Genomic DNA, 24,593 nt, shown 5'->3' on the forward strand with positions numbered 1-24,593 from the left:
TGACACAGGTGTAGTCATTTTTGTCCTTTGTTCTTCCCCTTCTTCTGGCCTAGAATGCAATTTGATGCTTGGAGGTAGAGCATCCATCCTGTGACCATGAAGTAAAAATCATAAACATAAAAACTGATATTCTTTTTTGGCCGCATTGGGTCTTTGTTGCGGTGCACAGGCTTCTCACTGCGGTGGCTTCTCTTGTTGTGGAGCACGGGCTCTAGGCACGCAGGCTCAGTAGTTGTGGCGCACGGGCTTAGTTGCTCCGCGGCATGTGGGATCTTCCCAGACCAGGGCCTGAACCCGTGTTCCCTGCATTGGCAGGCGGAGTCCTAACCACTGTGCCACCAGGCAAGTCCCATGACAAGGTTTTTAAAACAATCCTGAATGTTTGTTAGGCAAATGACATACGGCCCATGCACTCAAGGTACCAGTTCTGCTTTCAGTCTGCACTTGGATCCTGCTCTAGCTCTCCTCTTCTTAGACCCTCCTGTAGTGGGTGCTGTGGTGTGTCGCCCACATACCCACCCCTCACCCCCTTTCAGGACTGAGACACTCATTTCTTCAATTGCTCAGAGTGTTGGCAACTCACAGCTGGCAGCTGAGTCCCTCCCTGGAGATTGCCCTCAGCTGTGAGCACTGCTGGTCAAGGCAGGGGTATAAATGTCTAGCCCCTCTGCCCCAATCTGGGACAACTTCAGCTCAAAAGTTGGTGGAGCTGGGCCACCCCAGCTCCAAAGGACCTGTGGCATCAGTTGAGGCCTCTGATGTGACTGAATCACAGCTCATCTTCTCTTGCTACCCTATCCTGCTCCCTTCAGGGTTGACTCTAAGAGCACTCCCCAGTAAACTTCTTGTGCTAAGTCTCTATCTCAGAGTCTGATGTCCAGGGAACCTGACCTTTGGCAATTAGTGACAAGACTGGTCCAAGAAAGAAGACTGTTTATAAATTGGGTGCAATTATGGTGATGAACAACAAGGTTGAAGTGGTGGCCATGGGGGCCTGACCTGAGAGAGCTATTGAGACAGTGACTAGAATGTGATGTCCCTAGGGGTACGATGAACAGGCAGTCAGCAAGGGTTTTGCTCAATCTATACAACCAAAAGAAATCAAGAGTGGACGAGACACTTCTGTTTCCTGGTTCCACATGTGATGAGTTTAGAAGTTGCCACTCTGTCTTGACAACAAGTAAAACAGACTGAAAAATTAACTCTTCTTGGATCTGTACAAGAGGGGAGAACAGGGAAGACAGCTGCTCCCAAGACTGGAGAGGCAGGCAGGTGAATACAGGGAGTCGCAGCTTCCCAGAGCAGAGACACAGGAGCTGAAACAGCCTCTGGAGCCAGGGTCTGGGTAGGAAAACCTGAACCATGGGTGATAAGTGCTGGAGACTCAGTGAGGAGAACTCTGAGAGTTAAAAACTCCAAGGGGACCCAGTCATAGGGGCTCCCACAGTACTGTGAGATTACCCTCCAGGAACTCCACTGGCTTCCCACAGTAAATACCAGAGAAAAATCCCCTCTGGCTCCCTGCAGGGGGAGGGAAAAAGGAACCATTTTGAAATATGCCAGAGCATTCTCTTCTTAAAAATGTCTGCCTTCAGGGGAAACTAGTTAACCAGAGCCTAACCTGCTGGGGTATTATCAGAGCCTAATTCTAGTCCACTCTAGCCATCCTGTCCCACCTAAGGGGGGAGGGAAAAACTAAGAAACTCTTGTAAAGTTCATAGTCCAGAGACATAGGCTCATTGAAAGCCTGAGAACTGATCATAGGACTATAGGATGCTTCCCCTCCCCCCATACGTCATAACCATATTACTAAAGGCCTATTTACAGCAGTTCCTTTTACCCAGTAATCATGTCCAGCTGACAAGAAAAATTACAAGGAATACTAAAAGGCAAAAAAAAAAACCCCAAAACCCACCATAATCTGAAGAGACAGAACAAGCATCAGAACCAGACATGACAGGGATGTTGGAATTATCAGACTGGAAATGTAAAACAAATATGACTAATAGGCTAAGGACTGTAATGGATAAAGCAGAGAGCATGCAAGAACAGATGGGCAATGTAAACAGAGAGATGGAAATCCTAAGAAAGAACCAAAAAGAAATACTAGAGATAAAAAAAGAAAAGAATCTCTGAGCCAGAGGATATATCAATAAATCTGCAAAAACTGAAAAGCAAAGAGAATAAAGACTGGAAAAAATATAGAACAGAATATCCAAGGATTGTGGGACAAGTACAAAGGCATAATATATATACAGTGGGAAAAGAAAGAGAGAAAGGAACAGAAGAAATATCTGGAACAACAATGACTGAGAATTTCCCCCAAATTAATGTCAGACACCAAACCACAGATCCAGGAAGCTCAGAGAACACCAAGCAGGATAAACTCCAAAAAACCCTATACCTAGGTACATCATTTTTAAACTACAGAAAATCAAAGATAAGGAAAAATCCTGAAAGAAGCCAGACAAAAAAGCAACTTACTATATAGGAGCAAGAATAAGAATTACACCTGACTTCTCTTCAGAAACCAGGCAAGCAAGAAAAGAGTGGAGTGAAATAGTTAAAGTATTGAGAGAAAAAACCCCACCAACCTAGAATTCTGTAAATTCTATGAAAATATCCTTCAAAAGTGAAGGAGAAATAAAGACTTTCTCAAACAAACAAAAATTGAGGGAATTTGTTGCCAGTAGAGCTGTCTTGCAAGAAATGTTAAAGAAGTTCTTTATAGAGAAGGAAAGTAATATAGGTCAGAATCTTGGATTTACATAAAGTAAGCAAGAACACTGAACAAAGGAACAAGTGAAGGTAAAATAGAAACTTATTTTTCTTATTCTTAATTGATCTAACAGATAAGTTCAAAATAATAATAACAATGCATTCGATTATGCATACTAATATATATTATATACATGCTTATGTATACTTATATATAAGTGAACTGAATGACAGCAATGCTACAAGGGATGGGAGGGAGGAACGAGAATTATTTACATAGTCTTACCATTCAACCCATAATCACACTTCTTGGTATTTCCCCCAAAAGATGAAAACTTTTATCCATACAAAAACCTGCACACAGATATTTATAGCAGCTATATTGACAACTGCCAAAACTTGGAAGCAACCAAGATTTTCTTCAGTAGGTAAATGGATAAACAAATTACAGCACATCCAGACAGTAGAATATTATTCAGGGCTAGGAAAGAAATGAGCTATCTATAGAATAGATGGACAACAAGCTCCTACCGTAAAGCACCTCAAGGAGACGGTGGGCCAGAGGCTGATGAGAGCACGGTGGCATCTGCAAACAGAAAAACAGAAAGGCGGAGAACAATGTCAATACCTGTACAGCAGAAATTAACACAACATTGTAAATCAACTATACTTCAATTAAAAAAGAAAAGAAATGAGCTATCAAGCCACGAAAAGACATGGGGGAACCTTAAATGCATACTACTAAGTGAAAGAAGCCAATCCAAAAAGGCTACATACTGTATGATTCAAACTATATGAAATTCTGGGAAAGGCAAAACTAGTGAGACAGTAAAAAGATCAGTGGTTGCCAGGGGTTGGGGGGCAGGGGCGAGGGGGGCATGAACAGGTGGAGCCCAGGATTTTGAGGGCAGTGAAAGAACTCTGTAGAATACCGTAATGACGGTTACATGTTATTATATATTTGTCCAAACCCAAAGAATGTGCAACACCAACAGACATAAGAAGACTCTGGTCTTTGGGTAATTATGATGTGCCAGTGTAGGTTCATCGACTGTAACGAAGGTCCCACTTTTGTGAGGGATGTTGATGATACGGGAGGCTATGCATGTGTGGCAGTGACAAGTATAGGGGAATCTCTGTACCTTGCACTCAGTCTTGCTGTGAAACTAAAGCTCCTCTAAAAAGATAAAGTTTTAATAACAATAAAAAAGGGTTTACCCCCATTATAGAGTTGACAGATAATTTTTTTTTTTTTTTTGGGCTGCGTTGGGTCTTCGTTGCTGCGCACTGGCTTTTCTCTAGTTGTGGCAAGCGGGGGCTACTCTTCGTTGCAGTGTGTGGGTTTCTCATTGTGGTGGCTTCTCTTGTTGTGGAGCATGGGCTCTAGGAGCGTGGGCTTCAGTAGTTGTGGCACGAGGGCTCAGTAGTTGGAGCTTGCGGGCCCTAGAGCGCAAGTTCAGTAGTTGTGGCGCACGGGCTTAGTTGCTCCGCAGCATGTGGGATTTTCCCGGACCAGGGCTCGAACCCGTGTCTCCTGCATTGGCAGGTGGATTCTTAACCACTGCCCCACCAAGGAAGCCCCCTATAATTTTTTTTAAGTGGATCACTAGGAGACTGAGAGCAGCCACCACAATAAAAAGTTAGAAATCTCTTTTTCAGTTTTCAGACCTGAGCCAGTTTTCAGATCTAGAAACCGTTAATTGAGGAGAGGTTGAATCCCTAGGGGGAAGGCCTAATAACCATGGCAAGTTACAAGGTTAAATGGGAATGATCCCTGTAGTCTTTCCCCGGACAAAAATAAGAGCTATTTAGTTAGGCAACTATGGACTGAGAAAAGGGTAGTATCCAAATATTCTGAGGACACGGGGTCCAAGTTGATATTGATACCTGGAAACCTAAAGCATTATTGTGGCCTTCCGTTAGAGTAGGGGTGAGTGAGGACTGGGTAATCAGTGGTCCTGGCCTCAGTCCAACTTACAGCTGGTCTCTTGAGGTCCACAGACTGTCCCAGTGGTCATTTCCCCATCCTCAGTAATATAATTTGAAATGGACACTGAGGGTTGGCAGAAACCCCACATTGGCCTGTTCATGGAGAGGTGTCATAGTGGAGATGGCCCAAATCAAACCCCTGAAACTGTCCCCCCACCCCATCCAAATAGTAAATCAAAAACAATATCACATCCTGGAGGAAGATAGCAGGGATTCATGCCATCTTTAAAAACCTAAAGGATGTGGGTTGGCGGTCACTAACATATGTCTGTTTAATTTATCACTCTGGCTTGAGATAGACCTTGGAGGATAACAGTGGAGTGAGGCATCCTTTACCAAGTCATACCCTCAACTGTAGCTGCTGTGCCGTATGAGCTATCTTTGCTAGAGTGAATTAACACTAATTTGTAGATGGTATGTGGACATTGGATGTGGATTCCTTTCTAGCCCTATCAGAATGGAGAATCTGAAACAGTTCTCATTCATGTGGAATAGTCAACAGTATATACTTTTGCTGCTATAAAACATTCCCTCCTTATGTTATAATATAGTACAGAGGGACCTAGACTTTCTGGCCATGCTGCATGGTCATCACATCAGTCTACCTTATTAATGACATAGTGTTATTCAGACTATGAGAAAGAAATAGCAAATACATTGGAAGAATTCTTAACACACATGAGTCCTACTTTCTGACACTACCCTGATGAGTGTGAGGTGTGGAGTTGTTATGGCCTGGTAAGGGTGCGAAGGCGCCCCACTTGCTTTTGCTGGCATGGGTAGAGCCTTAGTTTTTCTGTGGCATTTGGCTGAGGTAAAGTGATTGTTATCTAAACGTTTTCTGTCTTGCTAGAACGTTCCTTTCATGGTCTTTAACTAAAGAGAACAGATATTTGTTGGGGCTGTTTTGGGTCAATGCCCATTTGTGTTTCCAGGTCACCAGTTTCTTGAGCTCCAGGTCGGAGATATATGAGACAGAAAAGAAAACTTGGGAAAATAATAATTAAAAAAAGAAAACTCAGGGAACCCACCACTGTGTTGTTCCTCAGGTCCCATGGTCTCCAACTAGTCATACACCTTTACTCCACATATCAGACTCTTCGTATGTCTGAGTTTTTAGTTGTACATAGTGGCAGGAATAGGGAAAATTAATATTTCATCTTCTGGAAAGTGGAAGTCCACATTTCATTCACAGAAATGAGATCTCCTATAACATAGCATTGGACCATGAGGGTCACTTTACAGCACAGGAGATGCAGAAGTGAGCCCATGACCAAAGGATTCACTGATCCTTCACATACAAGAACACTCAGAAAATGCCATCCTGATAGAACAAAGGAATGCCCTCCTGAAGGCACAGCTGAGGTGCTATGCTGGAGTTGATATCATGTGAAGATGGGGTGCTATCCTCCTGGATGGAGTATATACTCCCAATCACCAATCATTACCCACTGCAGTGTCCCCAGCAGGTAGACTACTTGGGTCTGGAGATCATGGAGTAAGAATAAGAGAGGTCTCACTTACCACTATCCCAAGTGGTCCACTTTGGAAACTTGTGCTTCCTGCTCCACAGTTCTGGACTCTGCAGATTTAGAGGTTCTGGCTCTCCCAGAGGGTGAATATTTCCGCCCATCTTCTTGAATTTTTTCATGCTGAGAAACCAGCAGGAAAAGACCCTGATCTTTAGGAGAAGATGAGTCTGCTGTTATGCAATGATGGCAAAAAAGATCATGGACGGCATGCCGGTGATCCTCTTAGACGTCACTTGGTTCTCCCTTGCCCAATTTTGCTGATAAATGGGCAAATGCAGCAGGCATGGCCTAAGAAGGACATTATAATCAGGGACTCAGACCCCTCAGGGATAAGGGTCTAGGTTACTCCACCATGTATGCCACCTGGACCAGCAAAGATGCTCACGAAGGGTCAGAGGAATCTAGAAGAGACAGTACAAGAAGGAAATTATAAGTAGCAGTTGAGACCAGTTGTAGCAGTGAGTTCTATCATTTGTTCCCACTAATCATCCTCTTCTAAGTTTTCCCCAGGTAGAAAGGCTCACTAGAAAAATACTCAGAGAGGGACTTCCTGGTGGCACAGTGTTTAAGAATCCACCTGCCGATGCAGGGGACATGGGTTCGTGCCCTGGTCCGGGAGGATCCCACATGCCGTGGAGCGGCTGGGCCCGTGAGCCATGGCCGCTGAGCCTGTGCGTTTGGAGCCTGTGCTCCACAACGGGAGAGGCCACAACAGTGAGAGGCCCGCGTACCGCAAAAAAAAAAAAAAAAAAAAAGAGGCAAGCCAACTTCATCATCAACTCCCAAAGTCAAGGCGTGGGAGGGTCTAAAGCAAGTGGTGCAAGGGCCGCTAAACGGGCTATTGGCTCCTGTGTAGAGAATATCCTAGCGGCTTGGTGCCACTGCTGCCTCTCAGGCCGTGCAGGGGCGGCGGACCATGAGGCAGCCAGCCTTGAAGCCCTGAGCCACCACTCCTGTCCCTCGCCTTCCCTGTTCTCTGAACTGACAATCAGGGTTTTGTGTCCAGCCCCAGAGTGATGGCTTAACCTCATACCCTCCACCTTGTTCCTCTTTTTACGACAGAGTCAAGCCTTGATGACTTTCTCCTCCTCCACCCGTCAAACTTAGATGGAATCTAAGTTGAGAAGATTCTTAGCTACAGAACTGGCATGATCTGACTGGGAGGCTGTCGAGCCTATTTTGAACCTTCAGAATACTGAAAAACATATTTTTGCTCTGGTTGTGCCCAGATATAGAAGAATTAATACTATTTCCAAGGGTTCACGGATCAAGCAGGAACCCAAGGACTCAGGGAAAGAAAACTACCGGTGAGACATTCTTATCTATTCCAGTATGACCTTATTAACTAATTGCATCTGCAATGACCCTATTTCCAAATCAAGTCACATTGTGAAGTACTGGGGGTTAGAACTCCAAGATATGAATTTTTTTTTTTTTTTGCACGGGGAGGGACACAATATTCAGTGAGGACTGTCCTTTTCCTGAACCCCTGGTAAAAAGAATAGAAGTATGCTTGGGATGAAATGAGGGGTCAGGATGGCAGGAAATCTAAAGCTGTTTCAGACACATCTGGATGATAGCTCTTTGGGAGTAAGTAAAAAAGAAGAGCTCAAATGTGTTATTAAATACAAATTAAGCAGCAGACGTGTTGGATGATCACAAAACCTGATAAAAAGTCATATCTTCAGAAGACATTATCTTCTAAGTAAGTACTGGCAGCTAGCACCATACCTAAGCTTATGGAAGCAAAATATTTGTTTGATCAAGTCCAGAGGGCTATAACCTACACAGTAAGGGAATGCGCTCATTAGAATTTTGTCTATGCTCTGCCTTTGGTATACACTTATGTCACAGAAATGTCCTCACACCACATTGGCCTAGAGAGTAAATGTAGTATAATAACAACTAATGTTTATCAAGTGCTGATTTTGCACCAGGTGATTTTCTAAGAAATTTATCTGTGTGTTTCATTCTCACAACAACTCTATTATTGCCGTTTTATAGATGAAGAAATTGAAGGTACAGAGAGGTTATGCAGCTAGGAAGTGGCAGCATGAACAACAAAAGAAAAAATAGATAAATTGGATTTCCTCAAAACTAAAAACTTTTGTATATCAAAGGACATTATCAAGAAGGTGAAAAGACAATATATAGAATGGGAGAAAATATTTGCAAATCATATATCTGATAAGGGTCTAGTATCCAGAATATATAAAGAACTCTTACATCCCAACAACAAAAAGAAAAACAACATAATTTTTTAAGTTAAATAGGAAAGGAGGAGCAGGCAGAGGCCACTAAGATGTGCCCAAAATAGTGGAAAGCCAAGGAGAGCAAAATCGGGGGGTCAAAGGGAGAGACTGTTTTGAGAAGAATGAAGTGGTCACGTGTATTGAACACTTCTGAGAAATGACGTGTCCATTGGATTTAGTAGCATGGGAATAGTTGTCAACCTTCCCACTGAAGGGTGGGGATGAAATCAGAGTCACTAATTTGGAGAGTGGGAATTTGATTTCTTCACCCTCTTGACTTCCACTTCACTGCAGGGTTGTCCTAGATTCTGTTCTCCTGACTTATCTTGGTACCCAGTGCCATCACTGCTGCCCAACGCAGCCCCTATGTAACACCGCTGCTGAAGATTTTGCCAGTGACAACAAAATATATACTTCCTTTCCACCACCTCAGCTACTGATGTTGCTTCTTGCTTCCCCTTATGCTCAAGTTTTCATGTCTGGAGAAAGCAGATTTGGGGACAGTAGGATTGAATTGCTAGGAAGATTTTCCACTATTCATTCCTCATTTCTTCCCTGGATGACTTAATGTCCCTCCCTCTTCTTAAAAGATAACAGACACTATTCCCAGATTGGACATGGAAGCTATGGACAATTTTGTCTGTGGTCCAAGGGTTTGGTTGACCAGGGAACACATTCAACTTTATTTTCCACTCCCTGGTGCTAGGGCAAAGGCCACCACTCATACAAAGTCCCCATCAGTGGAGAGATGATTTACAATCAGCTCTCCAGGGGGAAAAAAGTATCCCTGATTTATGCCAATTTCCATGGTGTAAATACTTCCAACACGGGCAATTTCAAGCTGCTGCAAGGTCATTGAACTCAGAGATAAGAGATGTGTAGAATCAGCTCTTACAGGTTGGTATAAAACTGACTCAAACACCAATGCACCCCTTCCTAACTTTAAACTTCTTCCTGGAAACTGGTCATCTTCTTTCTCCTAATTTATTCCTTCCAGAATTTATCAACAGATTTTGTTTAAGAAGTGTGCTTGCCACATAGGAGCTGCTCAATAAGTATTTGTGGAATGAATGAAAGAATAAATGGAATCATTGTTGGTGCTTCACTGACCTCAGGTCTACAGTGAAGGAAAAGTAGTTGGTTTGAAAGGCACCCTGAATTAGGAAGGGCACTATACTTGAAGTCAGAAAATCTAGGTTCAAGACCTGGCTCTGTCCTGTAATATCTGTCTCCCTTAGGGAAAGTCCCTTAATGGCTCTGGGCTTCATTTGGATCATCTGTAAAATGAGGCTAAGAAGAACCTGCTGCATAGAGTTGTTGTAAGGATCAAATACAATAATATATAGTAAAAATTCTAGGGGCTTCCCCGGTGGTGCAGTGGTTGAGAGTCCGCCTGCCGATGCAGGGGACACGGGTTCGTGCTCCAGTCTGGGAAGATCCCACATGCCGTGGAGAGGCTGGGCCCATGAACCATGGCCGCTGAGCCTGTGCGTCCGGAGCCTGTGCTCCGCAACGGGAGAGGCCACAACAGTGAGAGGCCCACGTACCACAAAAAAAAAAAAAAAAATTCTATGGTGCTATTTTATTGGCATCACTGCACAGCAGAATCTGAAATTTATAAAAGCTATGAATCAGTTCGTAAGGACACTCATCAGAAAGTAAAGTTTAATAAATGGAACTATAAATACAGGGTAGTGAGCACAGGCATTGGGTCAGACAGATGTGGGTTTGAAAACAGATTCTACCACTTATTTGCTCTGTGACCTGAGGAAATCACATCAATAAAATGGAGATAATTAATACCTACTCCACACGGTTTTGGCAAGAATTATAATTAGACAGTATATGAGTCAACATAGACTAAGCTATGCTATGAATTCAACCAATAAAAGGTCATTGTTATGTCCCAATCATAATACATGTTCACTGTGTTCACTGCAGATGACCTTGGGGTCATGGGGATATGCTCTACAATGCTTCAGGGTCCAGGTGGACAGAGCAGCCACAATCTGGAACATTATCAACTGCCTAGGTAGAGGGAAAGTGGGTCTTGCACCAGTATGGAGATGATACACATCATTTCCACATGTATCTCCTTGTCCAGAACTAGTCACATACCCCCCATAACCCCAATTCGGTCAGGAACTACAGTCCTCCCTGAAATACTGCAGACAGCCTGAAATATTGAGTGGACAGCAAAATGTATACCACAGATGGAATAGATGATAACCTTTGGCCCACTTAAATGTTCCTTCCCACCCTCCTCCTTTCTAGGTATGAAGGAATAAAATGATTTCAACCAAAAAGCTTGAAATTTATTCGATCAGCATACATTGTGTAACTACTTAAGAGTTTCCCTTTGCAGTTTTATGAATGTGAAGGAGGGAGAAAAAAAAACCAAAAACCCTGCTAGTTTAAAAATAGGCCCCAGAATTTCTTTAGAAAAAGAAGTGTATTTTATTTAACACAATGCTTAGAAAGCCATTTTATTGGGGGAAAATAGCCTCACAGCAGGGTGGCTGGGCTAGGAAAAGACCTCAAGCTAAATTACTGTCCATATTAAAAAAAAAGAATTTAAAGTTTCTTGAAGCAGCCTGGGAAACTTTCTAGAAAAGAGATTCGAATATTCAATTTAAAATAATCTGCTGTGGTACATAGCAAAGTAAATCCACCCCCAAATCTTCAACAAAAACCTGCTACACTTTGGGTAGTGTTTGTTATGAGGTGGAGGATTAAGAGAAAGTGTTTGTTGGGTTAATTTAGGACAAAAAGAAGAGAAAGCTTCAAGCTACATCAATAATTTATCGGACAACTATTACAAGAAACACAACCCCCTGAGGATTCTCAATTATTCTGTGAGGAAATGCTGAGTTTCCCAGCCCAGTAAATAGATGTTTTAATTTAAATATTAAAGGGGAAAGTAGTCCCACTAAGATGAAGGAGATGGGGCTCTCCAGGCTGCTGCTATCAGATTAAAAAAAAAAAAAGTATAGGGACTTCCCTGATGGCTCAGAATCCTCCTGAGAATCCTCCTGCCAATGCAGGGGACACGGGTTCGAGCCCTGGTCCGGGAAGATCCCACATGTCGTGGAGCAACTAAGCCCGCGAGCCACAACTACTGAAGCCCGTGCGCCTAGTGCCCATGCTCTGCAACAAGAGAAGCCACTGCAGTGAGAAGCCCGCGCACCGCAATGAAGAGTAGGCCCCGCTCGCTCCCACTAGAGAAAGCCCAAGCACAGCAACGAAGACTCACAGACAAAAATAAATAAATAAATTGATTAAAAAAATTTGCATTATAAATTCCATTATGGGTATGAGAAAAATCATAGACCGGAACACGCTATACAAAACAATTCCCATGCTCCTTAAGTAATTATAAATCAGAGCATATTCTTTCTTTCCTCACAGCCTCCGTGGCTACTCACTGCACTTAATGTACACACTGCTTCGCGTGGCCTGCTGGTCCCACCTGAGCGGTTCCCTGCCTGCCTCTCAAACCACAGCTGCTGCCCTCATTCACCCTGCTCCAGCCACATGTCTCCTTTCCGTTCCCCAAACATCTCAAGTCTTTTCCACCTCAGGGGCTTTACACTTGCTCCTCTTTCCTCCAAGAACTTACTTCTGTGAGCTCTTCATGAGCCAGCTTCTTCTCAGCCTTCACAACTAGTAAAGATAACTTCACAGAGACTCTTCCTGACCACCCCATCCAACATAACCATTTCCAGCCATCACGATGGCATTTATTAAGTGCCATGTGCCCATCACTACCATTTCTAGCACCATCACTCTGCTTTACTGTCTTCCTAGCACTTGCAACAATAAATAATCACCTTAGTCCATTCCCTTTGCTGGAATGGAAACTCCCAAGAGAGGAGGACTATCTTGGTCCATTTGGCTGTTATAACAAAATACCAGTTTTTAAGACTGGGTGGCTTAAAAGCAATAGAAATTTATTGCTCACATTTCTGGAGGCTGGAAGTCCAAGATCAGGGTACCAGCATGGTCAGGTAAGAGCCCTCTTCTGGGTCAGACTTCTGTGTCCTCACATAGTAGAAGGGGCAAAGGAGCTCGCTCCGTGAGATCTCTTTTACAAGAGCACTAATCCTATCCACGAAGGCGCCACCCTCATGATCTAATCACCTCCCAAAGAACCATCACCCCCCCAACCCCCCGCCACCTTCTAACACAGGGTATTAGGATTCCAACATATAAATTTGGGGAGGATGTAACCATAGCCAGGACCTTGCCTGTCTGGTTCAGCCCTGAATCCCCAGGGCACAGAACAGTGCCTGGTCCACAGCAAGCACTAAAGCACTCACTGTTAAATGAATCAGTAAATGGATGATTAAATCATGGGAGATACTTTAAATATTTTTGGCTGAGTTTACTTCTATCGTGTATTTAACTTGGAGGACAGTTAAAGATCACACTACTCTACATTCCCATGCCTCTATCGAAAGAATTTATTCCTTCCATCTTTGTGCCTTCCCACCCCCAACAGGAAGCCCAAGAATTCTGGGCCACTCCTCAAGCTATGGAGCCGATTCTGTTCCTATTGTCTTATGCAAAAGCAAATAATTTAACAAATGAGAAACCAAAGCCCTCTACAGACAGACTGCATTCAGAGCCTTCACATTGAACTGTTGAGGACACATTGCAAACAGGCAGCCTGGTGCTGGAGTGTAGTTTCTCAGGGTACAGATTTGAGAGGATGCCCTCTCCCATGGTGTTGCCCTAAGCTGTGATCACTCTGTGCACTTGTGAAACTGAGCTCCCAAAGTAACAGTTCCTTAGTTACAGAACCCTCTCAGTGTAATCAACATGGCAAATATTTATTAAGTGCCATGTGCCCAGCACTATTCTAAGCACTTTTATATGTATTACAGGCCCTCAATCTCATATCCTCATTTTGAAAATCCAAAACCTCTGAGAACAGGAAGATTTTGTAAGTCACTTGACAGCAAACCTTACCTCTGGGAGGTTCTTCATGGTTTTTATCCACCTTCCTTACTGCAAGTGTCCCTGTGTGTCACATAGAATTCCAGATGTTGTGGAAGGAAGACTTTGTGGTTCCAAAACCTTCCTGAGTGATAGGAGCATCTTTTGTTATAATATTTGATTGAGTCCCTGACTTTTCTACCTTGACCTCCAGGAGGGGAGAGAGACTGGAGACTGAGCTAATCACCGATGGCCAATGGTTTAATCAATCATGCCTATGGAGTGAAATCTCCATAAGAATCCTAAACAACAAGGTTCATTCAGAGTTCCCAAACTCCACAGGGACAGAAGCTCCTATGCTCCAGCCCTAGTCCTTGCCTATGTACCTCTTCACCTGGTTGTTCATCTCTATCCTTTATTATATTACTTATAATAAACTAGTAAACATAAGTGTTCTCCTGCGGCCTGTGAGCTGCTGTAGCAAATTATCAAACTTGAGGAGGGGGTCATGGAAACCCCCAATTTGTAGCCAAGTTGGAAAGAAGTGTGGGTAACCTGGGGACCTACTACTTGTGATTAGCATCTAAACTTCTAAAGGAGGGCTGTAGTCTTATGGGACTGAGTGCCTAACCTCTAGGGTCTGAGCAAGCTCTGGGTAGTTGGTGTCAGAATTGAATTGTAGGACACCCATCTGGTGCCAGAGAGTTGAGGTGGTTGATGTGGGAAACCTATACAGACACATTTGATGTCAAAAGTGTTGTGAATAGAAGAAAGGTTTTTTTTTCAGCCATTGACAATAATTTAAGGACTTTTTTTTTTGAGGATTATTTAGAATAAATAAAAAGCTGGAATGACTTTTTATTGAAAGTAAAAAGAGAAGTGCTTACAGCAAAGGAAACCATAAACAAAACAAACAGACAACCCTCAGAAAGGGAGAAAATATTTGCAAATGAAGCAACTGACAAGGGATTAATATCCAAAATATATACAAACAGCTCATGCAGCTCAATATCAAAACAGCAAACAACCCAATCAAAAAATGGGTGGAAGAGCTAAAGAGACATTTCTTTGAAGACATACGGATGGCCAAAAAGCACGTGAAAAGATGCTCAACATCACTAATTATTAGAGAAATGTAAATCAAAACTACAATGAGGTATCACCTCACACCAGTCAGAATGGCCAACATCAAAAAATCTACTAACAATAAATGCTGGAGAGGGTGTGGAAAAAGGGAACCCTCTTACACCATTGGTGGGAATGTAAATTGGTACAGCCACTATGGAGAACAGTATGGAGTTTCCTTAAAAAAACTAAAAATAGAATTACCATATGACCCAGCAATCCCACTCCTGGGCATATACCTGGAGAAAACCATAATTTGAAAAGATACATGCACCCCAATGTTCATTACAGCACTATTTACAATAGCCAGGACATGGAAGCAACCTAAACATCCATCAACAGAGGAATGGATAAAGAAGATGTGGTACATATATACAATGGAATATTACTCAGCCATTAAAAAGAACAAAATAATGCCATTTGCAGCGACATAGATGGACCTAGAGATTGTCATACTGAGTGAAGTAAGTCAGACACAGAAAGACAAATATCATGTGATATCGATTATATGTGGAATCTTAAAAAAAGTGTACAAAGAACTTACTTATAAAACAGAAGTAGAATCACAGATATAGAAAACAAACTTATGGTTACCAGGGGATAAGGTGGGGGAGGGATAAATTGGGAGTTTGGGATTGACATATATACACTACTATATATAAAATCAATAACTAAAAAGAACCTGCTCTATAGCAGAGGGAACTCTACTCAGTATTCTGTAATGGCCTATATGGGAAAAGAATCTAAATAAAAGAGTGAATATATATATATATATATATATATATATATATATATATATATAAAACTGATTCACTTTGCTGTACACCTGAAACTAACACAACATTGTAAATCAAGTATACTCCAATAAACATTAAAAAAAAGAGAGAGAGAGAGAGAAGTGCTTAAGGAGGCTAAAGGCTCTGGCCAAGTCCTCAAGGTCTGACAGGGAGGCCAAGGCAGCCTTTTCCCGCTGCAGGGCTCCCCTGGCTACGCATCTATGGGGAAGGGCTCCCACTAACAAACCTGCTTTAACTCGCAACAAATCCTCTCAGGACTTCATGGGTAAACATGGGTAAATATTTTTAAAAGCTGGAATGTCACAAAAAATTTAAGTGGATCCCTTCTCAAAAGGGAAAAAAAAACCTCAGGAAGAGTTCCATAAATCTTTATTTTACTGCACCCTCTTCACAGAACCCAGTTCTGTTCTACTTCAACAAAAATAAAAAATAACGCAGGAGGCTACAAATAAGAGTTTATTTGGAGTCTTAAGAATTGTAATTTGGGAGGCATAGATTCAGGTAACTCTGAAAGAGTGTTCTGAGGAAGAGAAAGCATCAGGGACTTACAAAGAAGAAAAGCCACCAGGCCGTTAAGAGTTGCCTGGAGAGAACTGTGATTGACTCTGACTGCAGTCAGGAAATATTTGTCCTTCAGGAATAACAAGTTGTTTTAGTGTAGGGGGTCCCATAAGTAGATAGACTATCACAAATTATTTTAGGGTAAGGGTCCAATAAGTATCTTGAGTTTCTGGCAGGTGTTCTGGTTGACATCATCAGGTCAAAAGGTCAGATTCCATCCAGGCTGAGACATGCATAAGTCACACTTTCTTGCTCCATTTTAGAGAGCTCTCTTAGCAACACCGACTCCATTTTGATTTTTCTTTCATACTACAGACAATCTAGTCCTCTCACATTCATCACACCTAAGCTTATTATGACCCTACATTCCACTTGGATTTCAGGAAATGTAATTTTGTTTGACAGGAGGCAGATACATGGCATGTGGAGGTAAATTAACCCCCTTTCATGGTGCTGGCTCCAATGCCCTGGAGGGGCTGTGGGTTATGGAAATCACTGCTAGGAAAGCAAAGGGATGCTCGGGAACAAAGAACACATGCAGAGCTGGCTCCCAGCCTCAGCCCAAGAGAAACATGCCTGACTTCCTAAAACATAATAGACAGAACTGCAGGGAACTCATTTCAATGCTTCATGTGCCAGATCCTTCTTAATAAGATGCTGACGTTTCTTGAAGAAATCAACTTCAATTATGATTTTAAAAATATTAACCAATGGCATCCTCAAAGAAACTCATCAATGTTGGAGGTATATGCTATTTTGTTTTTATAAATTTATTTATTTTTGGCTGCGTCGGGTCTTCATTGCTGCGTACAGGCTTTCTCTAGTTGCAGTGAGTGGGGGCTACTCTTCTTTGTGGTGTGTGAGCTTCTCCTTGCGGTAGCTTCTCTTGTTGTGGAGCACGGGCTCTAGGTGTGCGGGCTCCAGTAGTTGTGGCACGCAGGCTCAGTAGTTGTGGCGCATGGGCTTAGTTGCTCCACGGCATGTGGGATCTTCCTGGACCAGGGCTCGAACCCATGTCCCCTGCACTGGCTGGCGGATTCTTAACCACTGCACCACCAGGGAAGCCCCCATAAGGCAAATTTTTAAAGGACTTTTAATTAATTCTAGTTACCGTATCTGGTATTCTAGCAGTCACCCAGGTGACTAACACTGCCTTCAGTCACAATTTAACCTCCAAAACTAAATCATCCCCCATGTTATGAAAGCCTGTGATTATTGGAAATAAGGCACACGATCTAGTAAATGTGGCTTTTCTACTCTGCAAAATATCCTTACATTAAACATATAAATATTCATCAAACACTGGTTTAAGTAATGGTGTGTATGGAGCGAGATCTAAATGACATAAGGCTCTATATGCAAGCCACATAATATCTTGACAATTCACCTCTATCTGTCACAACTTAGCTTTCATTTCCCTTCTTGCTTTTAGGAAAAACTATTAACAAAAAGCTAGGCCAGGGACTTCCCTGGTGGTCCAGTGGGTAAGACTCTGAGCTCCCAATGCAGGGGGCCCGTGTTCCATCCTGGTGGAGGAACTAGATCTGGCATGCAGGCTGAAACTAAGAATTCCACATGCTGCAATTAAAAAAACCCAAAAGATCCCACATGCCGCAACGAAGATCTGGCGTGCTGCAGCTAAGAACTGGCACAGCCAAAATAAACAAATAAATAGATATTAAAAAAAAACAAAAAGCCAAGCCATCCCTATCACCCCACACCTTGCCATGTCACTCCTGCACTTTTTTTTGGGCGCACGGCATGTGGGATCCTAGGTATGTGGGATCTAGTTCCCCAACCAGGGATCGAACCCGTGCCTTCTGCAGTAGAAGCACCGAATCTTAACCACTGGACTGCCAGGGAAGTCCCAACTCCTGCACTTTTTTGATAAGTGAATATTTTGACTCCGAGCCTAAGCCTCTCAGAGGTTGTGGAGAAGAAACAAGAGGAACCTAGGAATAGCTGTTCTGAATTCAGTGCATTGCCTGCCACTTTAAGACCTCGGACCACAGTCAACTTCTCATTCACCGCAAACTAGCTAGCCAATGATTTTTCCTTCTTTCCAGTGAAAGCTTTACCTACATAGGTAGCTTCTGTCTGCCTGGGAGATAAAACAGGTCACGTTAACATTGAACTCTAGCTCTATGGCCCTCATCTCTACTCAACACAGTGGGACCTCTATTGCTCTCCAAGCTTGTCCTATCACTGAGATGTCTCTCACAGGCTCAAAACAAATGAGCTCAACCTCCAGTGCCTGCTGAAGCCACCTCTGCCTGCACTGCTGTATAAGGGCCCTTCTTCTGTTGTCAGAACCATTAGTCCAGCCACTTTCAGGGGGCACCACTGTGTTAAGCACTGCAGATCTGCACCAGCCCACAGCTGCTCCACTGTTGCCAAACATTATTGCCACCATATGCACTTCATGTGGTCTTGTTTTTTTTAGTCACTTCTTCCCCTTTCCATCGTGTTCCATTTTTAGACTAAGGCATGAGACCAGGGGAAAGCACAGAGCTGGTCTGGAGAACAAATATAAATTGTAGATGTTTTTCTGAATTCATAACTGAACACTAAAGTTATGTAACTGCACCAATCCCAAATACCCATCTTTCTCACCTCTTAGTATTTGTGTTCTATGTTAATCACCTCTCTTTGAGTGATGGGATGCCACTCCAAGATTATAAAAAAAAAAAAAGGTATAAAAAGACTCTGGCTTCCATCTTGCTGGCCTTCTTTCTCCCTCATTTAGTTGCTTCAAGAGAAGCCAATTGCCATGGTGTGAGCTGCCCTGTGGAGGGGCCCATGTGGCAAGGAATGGAGGGAGGCTTCCAGCCAGCAGCCAGCAAGAAACTGAGGCCCTCAATCCAACAACACACAAAGGACTGAATCCTACCAACAACCATGTGAGAGAGCTTAGAAGTGGATCCGTTCCCAGTAGATCCCTGGGTTGACTACAGCCCTTGGCGTGATCCATTTCCCCTACACAGCTGAACATGCCTGTCTCCCACCAATGGTTCTTCACACTCCCTTCAACCACAGCTGCCTTCCCAACACATCATGTCTCCATGCCCATGTACATTCTAGGTCCTCTGTGTAAAACTCTTCCCTTCCTTCTCTCTCTCCCACTTTCGCATTGTCTGCCAATCTTCTACCTATCCTTCAATTTTCAACTCAAGAACTGTCTCTGATATGAAGCCTTTCCTTGAGGGTAGGCCTAGGTTCCTTCTTCTGTGTTTCCTTTGCCCCTTGTATAGTCCTCCATATAGCACTAATGACACTGAATTATGATTTTTCTATTTGCTTACCTGCTAATTAACTAGGAAGAAATTTTCCTTAAGGGCAGGGACAATGTCTATTAATATTTGGTTTCTCAGCACCTATCACTGTGCCCCCAGGGCTTGGCTAGCACTCAATGTATACTTGTGAAATGCATAAATTTAATACACAAATGCATACATAGTGAAAATTTTGGCATCTGGCAGGCAAAGTGGACATATATCTTGTTATAGGTACTCTTTTATTTGTACTCCTTAAATTATTATGATAATGATGTGAAAGTCTGGCTTTTAGTGTAAATTCTAATTTAATAATTTCCTTCAGACTCACCAATAACTTCCTTTTCCTATTAATATTAGTAAATCATTGAAATACTAGGAAGATTTCTAAAGCTTAGTTGATGTGTTTTTGATTTAAAACACTTAATTCAAAAGATATTAGATAATATGTCTTTTTATGTACCAAGCACTATCCAGGCAGGTGGAAAACATGTCCTGTAGACTGACAGGAGTCAAGAATTATTTCCAAAACATCTGGAAAACCATTGTTAGTCAAATGTAAGTATGCATGAAAGAGTGAAATACAAAACTTAAGGTAGTCAACAAAAGGGTAGCTTTGTATTACTATTTTTTTAAAGGTATTTTTAAAAAAATTTATTTATTTTATTTATTTATTTTTGGCTACATTGGGTCTTTGTTGCTGTGCACGGGCTTCCTCTAGTTACGGTGAGCGGGGGCTACTCTTTGTTGTGGTGTGCGGGCTTCTCATTGTGGTGGCTTCTCTTGTTGCAGAGCACGGGCTCTAGGTGCCCAGGCTTCAGGAGTTGTGGCTCGTGGGCTTACCTGCTCTGCGGCATGTGGGATCTTCCCAGGATAGGGCTCGAACCCGTGTCCCCTGCATTGGCAGGCAGATTCTTAACCACTGCACCACCAGGGAAGCCCTGTATTACTATGTTTTAAAGTCTGGGAACATTTGATTAAAGTGAGGGTGGATGATAAGAAGTGTGAAGGAAAGGACATCTGATTAATGAAAAATAATATGCATGGGCATTTTCTCCCTGAAAGTAGGTGTAGGCTATGAAACTTCTCAGTAGCTACTTGAGGAATTCCCAGACATTTTGTAAAGTTATTTTTTCAGAAGGCATGTTTTTTTAAACAGAGGCCACAGTGGAAAACATTCAATTTCAAAAAGAGATTAAATGAAGCAATCTACAGATTTGCAGCATAGAAAGTAGGAACAGAAAGAGTGGAACAAAAGCTAACAATCACTAAGATAACAACTAGAAATTACTGAGCATTTACTATGTCCCAGGCGCTATGTTGGGTATTTTACATTATTATCTCATTTAACTGCCACAAAATCCAATGAGGTAGGAGGTATTATTTTCTTCTTTTTAATGAGGAGGAACTCATCCTATCACAGTCATGCTTAAGTGGCTGACTCCAAAGCTAGCTCTCTTCACCAAGTCACTAAGCAACCTACTATTTGTATACTGCAAAGCAGAAAGTTCCTGAGCTATTGCAGACAGCCTGAGAACATTCTACGGTTGGTAAAACTGTTCTCATACAATTCATTTTGTCAATAGCACGTAATGGATGCCTGCTGGATGTCTGGCATTGCACTCAGCGCTGGGATATGGAGATAACGTAGCCACAGCTCCTGAACTAGATGAAACTTGGGCTGGTAGCGACCCAGACAAATAGACAATGGTAACACCATGTAAAAGGGTGCGTTCCTCACCAGGATCGAACCCAGATGTAAGGAGAAGACGACCATTTCCCGATGGGTCTGTGGGAGATGAGGATCAGTTCAGGCTGTTCAAATATGGACAGAAAGTCCAGATGAGAAGCAGTGGGATTTGGATGGTTGATCCAGCCACTCCTGGCTAAGGGCTTTTCCCAATTCTCCAATGTGGAGGGTTTGCTAAGAGCCGAAGTGCCTGTTGCTATTCTTGAATGTCTCCATTCAGTTGTCCTCATTGGCTAAATGTTGATTTTATAAGGCTCTATGTGCAAAGAATTCTGTCAGATATTACTCATTAACTCAGTCATTCGATAAATATTTATTGAGTGCCTACTCTGCACTGCGGATATGGAAGTGGACAAGACAGACGACATTCCTCCTTTCCTGGAGCTTACGTTCTGGCAAGGGAGACAATGAACAAATACCTAACTAAATAAATATGGTTGTTGCAGAGTGTGATGATCGCTGGTTGTTGGGAGGGGAAAATTTCCCCCTTCCTCTCTTGGTTTTTTTAGCTGGTCAAATAACTAAAATGACATAAGACAGATTAACCGGAGAAAAACAAATTTAATTAAGGACTGTGGGGAATCCACATACCATGAAAGATTCCAAAGACAGTCAGGCTAAATGAGATCTATATGTCATTCCAGACTAAAGAGAAAGGGGTAGAAGTCTGGGACTTCAAAGGGAAAGAAAGCAATTCAGAGGAAGATGAAAAACAGCAAACGTTTGGTAAACAAATGTTTTCTGCACCATACAGAAACAACAGGTTGCAGAGAGGAATTTTAACAAACAGACTTTGCTGGGTTCTGTGAAAGGAAAATAAAAATGGAGTAGGTATTGCTAAGAGAGCTCGCTAAAATGGAGCCAGGAGGCTACTAAAGAAGTATGACTTATGCACATCTCAGCTGGGATGGAATCTGACCTTTTGACGTGATGAAGTCATCCAGACATCCACAACACCTGCCAAATACTCAAAATATTAATTGGATCCTTACCCTAAAATAACTTGTGACAGTCTGTCTATTTGTTGGACCCCTACCCTAAAACAACCTGTGATTCCTTATGGACAAATATTTTCTGACTGCAGTCAAAGTCATCACAATTCTCACCCAGCTACTTTTAACAACCTCGTGGCTTTCTGGGTTTTTTTGGCTTTAACAACCCCTGACTCTTTCTTTTTCTCAGAACACTCTTTCAGGGTTACCCAAATCTGTGTCTCCTGAATTGCAATTCTTAAGACCCCAAATAAACTCTTACCTTCTTTGCAGCCTCCTGCATTACTTTGTGGTTGACAGCTCTTCCCTGTCTAAAACAACTAGTTCATGTTATACTATAGTTATCTATGGTGATAGCTCCCTTCCTGGAACAGGTCCTCTACTACTTTTAGGCAGTTAGGGGGAAGGTCAAAGGTTCTTCCCAAGTCTTTGGGCCTTGGTTGTTTTCAGCTCCAAATAATCCACATGCTTATAGCACTTGAAATCCTGGGCATTGAATTTCAATACAGCTGTCATCACTGCAGAGAACAGAGTAAAGAAATAGGACAGAAACAGGATGTCCTACAGAATATTCAGAGGGCTCTTAAACTTAGCCAATTTTCTCTCAAAAAAGGATGATAGCTTCATCTTCTCAGCAAAGGCTCTAAATAGTAATGAATCAAATGAATGAATCTTGGCATTGTAACTCCTTTGAATTATCTCATGTTGTTCTATAGTTATGCAGTTAAAAGGCATTTAAAAAATCTTAGATTGGATGATGCAATCATACCAGAGCTTCTTGAAGGGACCAAAGAAGCACCGACATTGTTTACTAGGAAGAAAATGCCTCATGAATAAACAGAAATCTCCAAAAAAAAAAAAAATTCACATGCCAAAGTGGTACATCTTGGGGCAACTTATTCTGAACTACTGCACTATGAAAGAAATAAACAGGGCTGTCCAATGGAGAATAACCAAGGAAGACCTCTTAGAAAGAGTGGTCAGGGAGGCACCCTTAAGAAGTGACATCTGAGTGGAGATCTGGATGTGAATGAGGTAGCCATGCCCTCAGCTGAGGGAGGAGCACTTTGTGCAGACTTAACAGCCAGTGCAAAGACAGACACTGAGGGGAGGTGCTTAAAACTGGAGGTTTGTAGACCTTATTCTCATGCTCAGATGCATAAGACCAAGTTCTAGGCACCTGTGTTGTAATGGGGCTATAATAGAGCTTACTGTTATTTCATAGACTAGCGATAGTGGTATAGCAATAAACAAAAAAGATTTTGTAGTCCTCTTGCAAAAAAAGTATTCATGTTCTAAAACTTACAAAAGGCCCCTGTTTTGCATGTTAACAGAAAAACAGAGAAGAGAACCAAAAGAGGTATCAGATATCATCTAATCCAACTCATTTTAGAATCGAAAACAGTGGTCCAAAGAGGTGAGATGGAAGTCCCACGTTCACATGACTTGACAGTGGCAGAGCTGAGATTAGAACTCCAAATTTGAAACTCCATATGCTTTTTCCCTTAACAGGTTACGGATGAAATATTTGTAATTGGCAGACACTCAAATGATTGTATTAAATATTTTTGTATTAAATATTTTTTTTGAAAATGATAAACCTGATTTTCCTCCTCTCAGATTTCTCCCACTTAGTTTTCCATCTAGCTCGAAGCTCTCCCAAATTCAGTTGTTAAAAAGGAAACCAACTTTGACTAAGGTGCTCACCCCCTTACCTGAATGTGCAAGCAGTGTGTGTAACACCCCTTGGCCACCAGAGGGAACTGAAGGCTGCTACTCAGAGTAAAAGTTCTTGTTTCTGTACCCAAGTTCTGATGGGGGTAGCCTGAGAATCTTCCTGAGAATATGGGGAGGCGGAGTTGGAAGCAGGAAATGGAGGCGGGGCTTCGGCTCACACACCTGTGGCCCCCACCTGCTCATGGCCCAGGGCAGCTGAGGGAAGTTACCTCACCTTTGTTGAACATCTTAGCTCAGAGAGCCAGGTCCCCCAGAGCCAGAGCTGACAAACTCCTACACCAGCACCACCACGCAGCATTTATAACAACGATGAAAATGCGGGTTTGAGGCCAGGCCAAAAAGATGCGGACTCACCCTGAGGAGATGTGACCGAAGCTTATAATTATAAAGACGGCAGATTAGGTGATATGAGCTTACTTACCAATTCCCAGAGTATCAGAAAGAGGAAGCACCCCTGAAGAGACTGAAGAGACCTTTTTAGGAGGAACAAAGGGAAATGCCACTTACATGGGGTGAGAGGTCAGCAAGGGCAAGACATTTGTGAAACCACTGCCTCCACGCCTGATGACTTAGGCCCATAACTGGCTTCCATGAGTTCAAATTCGTGCCTGGTGCTAACGCATATAGGCTGAATCTAAAAAAAAAAAAAAAAAAAAATGTTCTGAAGAACCTAGGGGCAGGACAGGAATAAAGACGCAGACGTAGAGAATGGACTTGAGGACACGGGGAGGGGGAAGGGTAAGCTGGGACGAAGTGAGACAGTGGCATGGACATATACACACTACCAAATGTAAAATAGCTAGTGGGAAGCAGCCACAAAGCACAGGGAGATCAGCTCGGTGCTTTGTGACCGCCTAGAGGGGTGGGATAGGGAGGGTGGGAGGGAGGGAGACGCAAGAGGGAGGGGATATGGGGATATATGTATACCTA

General features: G+C 42.6%; 1 long non-coding RNA gene across 1 annotated transcript; it reads right to left on the reverse strand.

Moving 5' to 3' along the window:
- Positions 1-3,182: 3,182 nt before the first annotated feature.
- LOC113609297 (uncharacterized) lies at positions 3,183-24,293 on the reverse strand. Its single transcript, XR_003428585.1, has 3 exons — positions 24,171-24,293; positions 6,232-6,640; positions 3,183-3,304 (listed from the first exon to the last, which is right to left on the reverse strand). It is a non-coding gene; the product is annotated as an uncharacterized LOC113609297 (long non-coding RNA).
- Between the last annotated feature and the right edge of the window lie 300 nt (positions 24,294-24,593).

This window comes from Aethalodelphis obliquidens, unplaced genomic scaffold (genome assembly GCF_003676395.1).
Source record: "Aethalodelphis obliquidens isolate GAN/ISIS:26980383/991018 unplaced genomic scaffold, ASM367639v1 scaffold55, whole genome shotgun sequence".
Taxonomy (NCBI): Eukaryota; Metazoa; Chordata; class Mammalia; order Artiodactyla; family Delphinidae; genus Aethalodelphis; species Aethalodelphis obliquidens.